At 41.7% G+C, this 11739-nt stretch overlaps 1 non-coding gene across 1 annotated transcript; it reads left to right on the forward strand.

Annotated features, from left to right (window-relative positions):
• Window positions 1–9262: 9262 nt before the first annotated feature.
• LOC115942183 (small nucleolar RNA SNORA72) lies at window positions 9263–9391 on the forward strand. The gene has a single exon (XR_004076803.2). It is a non-coding gene; the product is annotated as a small nucleolar RNA SNORA72 (small nucleolar RNA).
• The last annotated feature ends 2348 nt before the right edge of the window (window positions 9392–11739 follow it).

The raw sequence follows: 11739 nt of genomic DNA on the forward strand, positions 1-11739 counted from the left end.
ACCTATTTTATGGAACGGTAACTTATAAAAAAAAAAAACACCCAAATTTTGCATTTGGTCCTGATGAATTATTTTGCTGCCATGTAGAAATCTAAGATGCTTCCTACCACTAAATGGTCTAATTTCACCTCTTTCTCAAAGTGCATAAACATTTCCTTCTAGTCTTATTGCTAGTAGGTGCTCTCCATCTGAGGTTCCTGATTTGTAGACCACGAATTCCAGTGAGTCACTGAGTTCCTTCCCGAGTCCATATAGCTACTAACCATGTCTGTAAGCAGAATGATGTCTTAGATATGTATGGATTAGTATTTTTCGAATATAAGTAGCACTTAAAATTAACTAATTCATATTATTTAAAAGCATTAACAAATTCATAGGGGTTTGTCTTTTATGTATTTTCTTGGTAAAGGATAATAAAGTATAAATATGATCTTAAAAGGGCCTAGGAAATGTTTTGGTGTTAAAAGCATCCTCCAAGTTTCTTCCCTCTTTCTTTAAGATGTTCACCCTATTATAGTACATGTGGTTGTCCCTGCACATTATGCTACACATAATTCTACATTCCCTCCTATTCCTCTCTTGCTTTTAGATTTTATACCCAGCAGTGTACCAAATGGTTTTAAGAGTGTGGAACCCCTTTCCTTTAATAATATCTGTTCATTCATTTTTCATACCTTGAAAAATATGCATAGGGTTCACACTGGTTCTCACCGCTGGCTGCATATAAGAATCACCTGCAGAGGTTGAAACACCACAGATGATCCCCACCCACCGGATGAGCATCTCCTGGGAAGAGAGGCTAGTTGGGCACCTCTGTTTTTGGAGTTCCCTGGGAGATTCAAATGCATAGCAAGTGGGGAAAAACAGCTGCCAACTGTGGGCCAAGCATCATGCTTGGTGCCCAGCTTCACGGGAGTGAACACGTTAGATTCGGGAATCATCTTGTCTGAGAGCCTGGCCTTGTGGGAAATCTCCCAGCAACTTCTCTTTGAGTCCAGTCAGCTTGTCAACATTTGCATTGTATTTCAAGACCCTGCCATTATTGCATAAAAATTAAATTACTTAATTAGAAAATGCCAGATATAACTGTTTGGTTCTTGGCCTTCAAAGCTCAGATACCAGACTGTCTGGCTCTAGGCTGCATGCCTGGCAAAGCAAGTGCACAGTGCCTGGCACACGGGCATCCATCAATGAATGTTTGTGTTGAATGAACAATCAAGTAAAAGAGCAGTGCTCGGTATAAAGGACTTGTTTGCCAACTTCAGAGTGTCAGTTATTAGTAGTGGGGAAAAAGTGCCCAGAGGACAAATTCCTGATTCACAGAAAGTGGTCACTTACATGCAAGGCTTTTTCTATTAAATTTCAAGCATATTAGAGTCCTTACTGCCGAATATGACAAATTGTCCTTAATTCTGAGCAGAATAAACTAAATTTAGGTTTCTTTCCTACTGAAGCACTTCCCAATTTTTTTTGGTTGCTGTTACTGTTCCAGGTTTGGTTTCCCTCCCTCCCTCCCTACCCCCCTCCCTCCCTTCCTTCCTTCCTTCCTTCCTTCCTTCCTTCCTTCCTTCCTTCCTTCCTCCCCTTCTCTCTTCTCTCTTTCCTTCCCTCTAAGGCTGAGAAGACTTTAACCCACCTTCTTGCCTACTAGATGACTTCGGGAAATCTGGGGAAGCTTCATCCCGTATTTCCTCATCTGTAAAATGGAAATAACAGCATCTACCACATCCTGTTTAAGACACTAAATGACATATAAAAACACATTTAACATGATAAATAGGAAGTGCTGTATAAATGTAAATTGTATTTGGCCATACTCTAATCTCATTTTACAGATGAGGAAAATGAGACCTAGAGAGTTTCACCAACATACTCAAGGGCCCTCAGCTACCTAGGACTGGGTACATACTTGGTATGTGGTGGCAGAGGTAGATGCCCCAGGGAGGGGTGTACCTTGATTATAGAAACATCTGTTTCTATAACAGGAGGGTGGCATAGGTAGGGCTCTGTAGGAAGCATGTATAAGTCTGTAACAAAATTCCTGAGAATAGAAGGGAGGATGACAATGAAAATAATAGAAAAGAGTGACTACAGGTAAGAGGCACATTGGGACTTTGGCCACATGGAAGGCAAGTGGATCGAATGAAGAAGGATGGTGTATCAGTTATTTATTTCAGAATCTTGCTGCACAAGAAACCACTCCAAAACTCAGTGGTTTAAAATAGTAAGAATTTATTGCTCATGTATTGGGGTGTTTGACTAGCTGTCAGTTGATCTGGAATGATTTTAGCTGGGATGACTGGGGCAGTTCCATTCTGCTCCATAGATGTCTTATCTTACATCAGGCTGACCCAGGCACACTCTCCTGATGATAGCAGAGGGCAGGAGTGAGTAAGCAACAATGCACAAGCACTTTTCAGGACTTTATTTGCATCGTACCTGTTAGTATCCACTGGTCAAGGCAAGTCACAAGGCCAAACATGCTTTGGGAGTGAGGCATGTGCCTTGATAGGACCTAGTTCTGCTTTCTAAGAGTGGTTCTCCACAGCTCTTGTCTCTGCCGTCCAAGATGTCCTCATTTTTGTTTTCCTTCTTGGCTGTTTCTGAAAAGGGATTGGAAGATGTACCCTTTGAACAGCTTTCTCAACCTGCTTCTTATATCTTAAACAGTCTTGGTTCCTTTGAGGTTACTCTATGTATTAAAAACAAAATCCACAATTTTTTGGAGATGTGCTTCTCTCTCTGTGTAATCCTTGATGTTTTCTGTATTTTATATTGCTGTGGGACAATGCCCTTAAGAATCTTGAGCACTGCCTGGGTGGCTCAGTTGGTTAAAGCATCTAACTCTTGATTTCGGCTCAGGTCATGATCTCAGGGTTGTGAGATTGAGCCCCATGTAGGGCTCCATGATGGGCATGGAGCCTGCTTGAGATTCTCGCTCTCTTTTGCCTGTGCCCCTACCCACCCCCCCAAAAAAGAAAAAAAGAATCTTGAAAGCCCATTTGTTGACCTTTGTGGGTCTGCAAGGCACCACTTTAATTATCCAAGACGTCTCAACAAAAGGTCTCAAAGACACACCCTTAATTTGGTCTTTACCCATGGCCATGTCTTAACTTGAGAATCTTTTCTGGCTTGAAAGTTTGGAGATGAAAATCAGTTTTATTTTCTGAACTAGCAGATTGTGGCACAACTATATTGTGAGTTCATCTCCCAAGTTGTTCAGTTATTTTCTGAGTTCAACTCTTCCTTGTAATTCTTCATTATACACAGCTAGTTAGAAACAGCTGACACTATTAGTATTCAGCCTTCAACTTTCTTTGCTCAAGTCTAGAATTTCATCAGGAGCATTTTCTGTCTTACATTACATGGTTTGCCACTAGGATAACATGAGTCACCCAACTTCCCTTCCTCCTAAAACAGTTTTCTTACCACTTTTTCTAGGTTTCTACAGCAGTTTTATTTCCATGTTTCTAGGCTCTACTTACCAACTAGTCACAAACCAATGCCACATACTTTGGGCTTGGGTTATAGCAATACCTATGCACCTGTCTACCAATTTCTGAGTCAGTTATTTATTGCCATGGTAATGATACACAACCATCAGCCCAAAACTCATGGCTTAAAATAATGTGTTTATTACTTAAGCATGTAGGTTCTTGGGTGGGCTTGTGTATCTGGAAGTTGGTTGACTGTTCTAGGACACCCTTTGCTGTGATCACTGGAGCACCTTTGCCCTGCTTCGTATGTCTCTTGTCTTCCAGCAGGCTAGCCTGGTTATGTTCTCATACTGGTAGCAAGTGATGGAGGGCAAGCAAGCACCAACATGCGAGTGCTCTTCACTGGGGTTCAGAAATGTTCAAGACTCTGTGCTACACTGGCTAACATCCCATTAGCCAAAATGAATTGCATACTAAGTCCAGAGTTGGGAAATTATACCCTGCCTACTAAAAGGTAAAGATATAGGGACAGACAAAGAATTAAGGTCATTAGTGTAACTGATACAGATGGAAAGTGAGAAAGGATATTACCTCTAATGCTGACCCGTGATGGACATTTGGGATCCAAGATCCAGTGCTCAACTGGGAATCAAGTACAACTCTGCAAATCAGAAGAGATAAGCAACTTTTTATATCAGAAGAGAAAGTGAGGGTCCAATTCAGCAGCAGGACACCATGACCATAATGGAGACAGGCCAAACAGCAAAATGGAAGTAAGGAGGGTGTGTGATATTAAGACTTTGGGTTGTTTGTCTTTTCACAGAAAATAACTCATTCAGTAGGAAAGGGATGTTGGGAGCAGAATCCGGCCTTCTAGAAAAAGGACTAACAAGAACTAGTAGGGTCTGAAGGCCCTGGGCATGATAGTTAAGATTCAAAGTTAGGTTCTGTCCTATAGTGGGGGGAAACTAGAGGATTTGGCAGGGAAATAGTGGACTCTTGAAAATGGGGAGGCAAAAGGGCAGGGACTGTCACAGCATAGAAGCCCATCACCAGCATATGGGCCCAAGTATACCAATGATAACTAAGCAGAGACTCCACATATATAGCTTAACTAAATCAAGATTCTTTTTACAGTAACTTGAAGTAAGTTCCTATAGCCCTTTACATTTATGGCCCCATTTGCACATACATCATTTCATTGGATGCTCACACCCTGTAAGTAGGCAGAACAAACATTATCTCAAATTTTCTTTTTTTAAAAAAAGATTTATTTATTTATTTTAGAGAGAGAGAGAGAGAGAGAGAGCAAGCAAGCAGGGGGAGGGGCAGAGGGAGAGAGAGAATCCTGAAGCAGACTCCCTGCTGAGTACAGAGCCTGACACGGGGCTTGATCTCACAACCCCAAGATCATGAGCTGAGCCAAAACCAAGAGATGGATGCTCAACCGACTAAGCCACACAGGCATTCCTCAGATTTGTATATGAGAAAAATTGGGTCCAGAAATGTCACACAACTTGTCCAAGTTACCGAGATGGTAGGTTGCAAGACTGGGTTCAGAATCCATCCATGCTCACCTGAGATGCACTCTACATTGCTGCAGAACAGTTAGTGAGGAGTGATGTTATGCTGGTAGGGCACTGTGGAAGACCTTTCTGGAAGAAAGATACAGGGGGTTCTTTTCTCATGTGGATTGTAGAAATGGCACAGAGGAAAAGCAAAACACAAATGGCAGTCTTCCATTTTCCAGATACCTCTGGGAAATGCATTCTAGTAAAAGCAGAGAATTTGGCATATTCTTGTTCTGCCTTTCTTAGAAAGAAGAGGAATCAAGGAGGGGGTAATTTCTCTGCTGGAATATGTCTCATTATCAAAGAAGGGGTCAAAGATGTGGAAATTATGGGAATCTATGTAGAAAATGTTGTTTGAAACTGAGAAGAGTGTGAGATTTCACCCTTCTTTACAAGTTAACAGGTCAGCCTGCCACAATTATAAATATACCAACAGGAAGCAAACCTGAGGTCTCTGGATCAGAGACCGTTTATTACTCATGAAGCCCTGAGCCCCAATTCCTACAGAGTTGCACAGAGAGCTACCTAAAATGTTGTAGTTAAACCACTACAAGCCAAAGAAAATTACTCTTCTTTCTGAGTGTGGTCACTAGCCCCATTGATAGGAGTGTGGGTAGGATTAGGGGCTGAGAGGGAAGATGGATATGAAGTGGGGAAAGCAAGGATAACCTGGGAGCCACGGGTACTAGCTGGGATCCAGGAGGATGGACTGGAATCTGTGTTTGTCTCTCATAGCCTTCTAACCTCCAACTTTGATGATGGGGGTGTTGACCGGGAGCGGCTGGCACCCTTTGTCAACAAGCTAAACACTCTCCTGACCATAGAGTCACAGAAGTTGAAGGTGACTCCCCAGTCAGCAGGAGCTAGAGTTGCTGTAGTCCAGCGAGGTAAGCAGGCAGATCAGTAATGCTTCCAGCCCAGCTCTGATCTTCAAATCCTTCAAAGCAATATGGCTTCTACGTCACTACCATCTTCCAAATCACCTGCAAAATGACTTACCCTCCCCACAGAATTATACAGACACAGACACACAGATACACACACACACACACACGCACACACACAGGAATTCTGGGAAATGTAGTTTTAGCTCGGCTAAATTGACAGTTCTAATCCCTACGCCCTGATCTGTGTTAATTAGACTCAGGAGATGCCTCTAAGCATCACTAGGGTCTTTCATATGGGCTTTCAGACTGTTGAATCGTCTTTCAGTCTTCTCTTTTCTGCACTATGCCGTCCTAAGCCTCTGTCTTTTCCTTATATTTTTGCTACTCTTGAATCATCCTCTTTCTCTTATTTGTATTCTCCAAGACTTCCCATCACTCTGTAGATGATGTGGCCAAGTGCCAGGCAGTACCCTGGCAAAGGCCCAGGCATCTCGGCTTATAGGAATGAGAACCTCATGGTTCTCATGCTTTGTTCTATGTCCTTATGATTTTTAAGCTGCGTTTGTGCTGAGCTAGGTGTGTGTTGTGTTTCTGCAGTCAAGCATGCCTTGTTAGGAAGTCTGTCTTACATACAGATTTACTGAACCTGGTGCTGACTGCATCTCCTGATTTTGAGTGGGTCAGAGTGTTTTTCTTAACAAAGAAGAGCAGTACGCTTTGGCACAGCTGCTTGGTATTTTTCCTAGAATGCTAGAAGGAAGCAGACATTCATTTGGTTTTGCCAGTCTCTCTTTGTCTAAATTGTCCCATTTGGCTTAGCCTGTTGGCTTTAGTCTATTAGGATAGCAATGTGGGAAACTGTTCCTCTTGGTTTATGAGCTTGAACCCAAGTGCATCAAAGTGTGCCTTAGCAGGACAGAGATTTACATAAATATTTCTGGGCTATCAGATCTCTGCAAAGACCATTTCCATGTTCCAGATGTAGGGTATGAATGTGCAAATCCCACGTGGAGATCACAGTTCACTAACTTGTGGATGGCCCCGCAGAGTAAAGGAGTGATTCAGTATAATGACTCCATACACCATAGACGAAAGACACAGAAACACCATTCTTTTGGCGCTGTTTAAAATTTGGGCAAGGAGCCATGTTTCTGAGGCAAGAACTGCCTTTTCCTTTTCATAATAATAATAAAAAAAATCTTTAGCATTTCGGAATAAGCAATATTCATCTCTCAATTAGTATTAACAGCTAATCAGGGTGCAGCAGGGTAGTAGAGTTCTTGTCAAACAGCAGGCGGCTTGTTTTATTTTTTCAATGCCACTTAAAGATTATTTGAAAACTCTCCTTCAGCAACCAGTGTGTGGGGAGCCACGTACCCTCAGTCAGAATTTAAAGTGATCCAAAATACAATATTAATGATTGATGCGCAAGCTCACAGTTTGGCGCTGGGGCTTAATTAGATAAGCTTTGCAGCTGTTTCCGGGTGGAGGCAACTTGATGGGATGCAAAGCTGTTACGCGACTTCCCATCTACAGGGTATCTACTGAAGCGGAAACAGAAGCAAGCTATTAGGAATTATGATGATGACATTCTTTTTCAGTGCTGAAATGAGTAGAAGTCTGATTGTGGGGGAGAGAGAAGAAGCATTTTATAATTAAAAAGGTAGGCTCGGATCTTCTGTTCCATTTATTGATGAACTGAACACTCATAAAAAGCAGCTAGTGCAGCCAAGCCACGATCTGGTGAGACATGTGTGAAGAGCTTGCTTGAGTGGCTCTCTTGGTCCATGCTACTTTGCGAAGTACAAAATCCTCTTGTCTCAAATCTGGCATCATGGTTGTGGTCAGGCCATCTAGTGTCTTATTCATGCAGACGTATACCTGCAAAAGCTGCTCTGGAATCACTCACCCTCCCTGAAAACGTAAGAAGAATTGAAACTGGGCTCAATAGCATTTCATTTCACTGAGTCAAAGAGATTGTCAACATCTAATTACCGTAGGAGTTGGGAGTCTTCTGTGTCTTGAGCTGGAAATGACTAGAATGCACCGTATAGTGTCTGTCTGCAGCTAAGCTTCAGCATATGTCCGTGACCTCTATCATGTGAGACAGCTAAAGGGTACAACTTATTGAAGCTCATTGTAAATTAAATGTGCAAGACTTCAAGAATGCGTCCCACCAGACTGAGGCTGGGAGCTCTCACATAGTGGTATTGTTAAATTGCCCTTTAAAACCTCTCTTTCCAATAAAAAGGAAGCCTGTCTAGGTGTTCTGTGTTGTGAAATAATTATAATAGCTATCTATGAAATAAATTCTTGATAGCTCCTTGTCAGTATCTATAAAATGTGAAGTTACGCATGAATGCTAAGTATTTTATTTTTGTTGTGTAGGTGAAGCTTAATGAGCCTTCTCCTGATTGTTTTAAATCAATTTATGAGAATGTAGAATCAACCTGACTCTTTCAATGTAAGTAGGGGAGAAGTGAATCTTTCTGGAGGTACATTAAATCTCTTGGGTTATTAAATTGTCATTCCTGCACTGAAAAAGGATTTGTGCACTGCCTTGTTCCTTCTTGTTAAAGGTGTTGCAAGGTGAACAACTAGGGATTAGAAAAGTTGAAAAATCAAGTTCTGGTTTGGCCCTTTTCTGGCTGTGTGATCTTGGTCAGTTTGCTAAGACTCAGGCCTCCCTTTCCTCATTTGCAAAATGGGAAGAATGGTCCCTTGCCTCCTTATCTTCCAGGGCAATTTTGAGGATCCAACTGGATAGAACATGTCTCTAGGTTTAGACCTGAAGTTGAGTGTGTCTAATATTTTGCAAATGCACTTGTAATAAATTAATAGTGGCTTCTGTGAGGCAGATCCTCATAGTTCACATCATAAAGCTTCTGAGAACAGATAACTGTCTCTTAAACTTTCCACTGAGCAAGGACAATGGCTGTTTTTGGGTTTCCAAAGCTTTTCCTAATGGTGATACTTTTGCCACCTGCTTGTTTGGAAAAGATGATGAAGGAGTGTAAGATAATTCACACAGAAACAGAGACGAGGAAAATCAGATTTTGTGCACAGTTGATTAAATTACAAGTTAAAGCTTGGACCCAAGCATTCTGGTTCCAAGGTGCGTGTTGTCCTCTTTTTAGTGGATTGTCTCTGTGGACAGTCTGCAAAAAAATGGAAGTGGAGAGGTGGACTATTGAGGAAATGTGTGGTTGATTTTGGAATTGAAGAGTGCAGATGTCAACAAAGCAGGTAATTCATTAAAGATCAATAAGCTTAGCAGCAGGGTTGCCATGAGCACTCTGAGGATAACTGCATTGTGTATACATGTCAGTTGACTATATTGTGGATTTTTAAAAAAGTAGAATGTACTCTGTGAATATTCTTGCTGTTCTGATTTTGTTATAATTGGGGTAGGCTAAACATTTGCTATATTAACCATGCATGTGTCCCCAGACTTAGTTCTTCCCTAGGTCTGGTTTTATCAATGCTGGTGATAAACCAAGTCTGATTTATATGATGCATCTTATGTGGGAAATGTCTGTGACTCTAGGTATCTAATCATCCTTGAGAAATGACAGCACAGCTAGTGTAATAACTTTTGAAAATAACCATTGCTAATTTGATGATTACCATTTGCCATTAAATGAATTGTAAAACTATTGTGTTTTATTTTCTTGAAAAAAAAGTAGAATGTACTCCTTTTAGTTGCATGAAATAATGATTGTTGAGCACTTGCAAGGGATGCTTCTATCCTTGTTCCCTTGATAAAATAATGGACAAATGTATGGTTCTTGGTGTCTTTTCTAATTGATGCTGATGGAAAAGCTGATAACAGCAAGTTGTAGGAATATCGCAGTACTCCATCAAAATCTCTAAGGATAGAGATGGATTTTAGTGCTTTGAGTATCACCATACATCCTAACAGCAATCAGTAAAAATTACCCATGCTAGACTGAACTGATGAACCAAACAAAGCCTGGTGGTATACTGAGAGAAAGGTAGGCATGAATTATCTGGGTGGAATGTAGGAAATGCTATTAAAAAGTTAATGCATAGGTAATGTACACAGGCCTTGAAATGTACAAACAAGCACTTAACTTGTAGAATAATAGTAATCGTGATGAATGATAACAGCAATTACTTTTATTTACTGGTGCTTATTCATCTTCCAATCCAGTGAATAATTTTTCCTAGAGTTCTAGCTTGGATTCTCTTTTCTCTCTTTATAAATACTCTCCTTGGGCTTCATTATCTGGCCAAAGGCTAAATTTACCATCTGGGTAGCAATGACCCAACTCAAGTAATCTCCCCCCGTGCCTCAGGCATGCGCACCTTTGGACACTCATAGCATTTTTCATATGTCTTCTATATCAGGCAGTTGAAACCATGGGTCTGAACAAATGGCCTAAAGAGATAAGATAAAATAAGAAAGGTAGAAGGCCTACAATCAACGATTAGGGAAACCCAACATTTTAAAGGCTAAGTAAATGAGGATTTTAGAGACAGAACACATAAGTGGCCAGAGAAGTAGGAGCATGATTAAAAGAGAGTGGCATCACTGTGGAAATCCAAAGGAAGAGAGTGTTTCACAAAGAAGTGTTGGTCAGTAGGACTGAAATGTCAAATAAGATAGGGGCTGAAAATGCTGATAGGATCAAGCAACACAAAGACCAGTAGTGTACTTGGTCAGTCCTGTTTGAGTGAAATGCAATGGGTGGAAATCAGATCCCTGTGGGTTGAGAAGTGAGTGGGAGTCGAGTAAAGGGAAACAGAAAGTACAGGCAACTATCTCACCTAGAGTTATTTTAAAATCAATGATGCTATTTTCCATTTATTCCCTGGGAGTCACAGTTAAGACAAGCTGTAAAGGATTCCATCCAGAAAGGCCTCCCATCAATCTGGAGCTAATGCTATTTCCAGCACTCACTGAGTCTCCTGGGAACCAAACAATCTTGTTGCCAGCCCACCTGGTCTAGGGTTTCCAGGAGCAGCTGGCTTGTTCCAGAGCAGTCCAAGTCCTTCAATTCCCCCAGAGACCTCAATCCATCAGACTTCCAGGCCCAATGCTGTGAAAATTTCTAGGCCAGTTATTGTCCCCATGACTCATCCATGTTTTTCATCCAAACTGAAAAAAGTCCTCCAGTCACCATCCTCTCTAGAATCCCAGCCCCTGTGGCTCTCTTTCCTTCTCCCTGAACCAGATGTGATTGCTCTCCACCTAACCTTTTCCACGATAATCATCACAACCTTTACTTAATTGCAAGTAACTTCACATATACTCTTAATCTAGTCACAGATGCTTCATCCACTTCCTGACTCTCACTGAAAACTTCCCTCTCAAGTGACACTCTTCATTTGGGTTGGGGTCCTCCTTACTCCCTGAGTAATGTGCAGATTTTTACTCCTCCACAGTACCTTCTGGTCACTCCCTTCTTTTGAGGAGCCTCTAGGCTCACTGGCTATCTTTTCATCTCAGGTGTGAAGAATCCACCCTTCATCCTAGGCTCTTGGCTCCTTTTCTTCCTCAATAGACCAAGAACCTGGTAGGACCTACCATCCAAATATAACCCAAAGCTGACCCCTCCTTCTTCTGCCTCCACTGCTTCCACCTAGCCCAGGCCACCAGTCTTTTACCTGGGCTGCAATATACAACCTCATAAATCAGCTTCTGCTTTCTCCTCTTGCCCCCATAGTCGATTTTCCACCCAGTTACCTGAGAAATCTCCCTAAAATAGACCACACCATGTCACACCACTAAAAACTCTCTAGGGGCTTCTCATCACATGGAGACTAAAGTCCAAAGCCCTCTAGGGTTGACCCCCGCTCATCTCCATTTCACCTCCTACC

Source organism: Leptonychotes weddellii, chromosome 3 (assembly GCF_054177405.1).
Source record: "Leptonychotes weddellii isolate Sample4059 chromosome 3, ASM5417740v2, whole genome shotgun sequence".
NCBI lineage: Eukaryota > Metazoa > Chordata > Mammalia > Carnivora > Phocidae > Leptonychotes > Leptonychotes weddellii.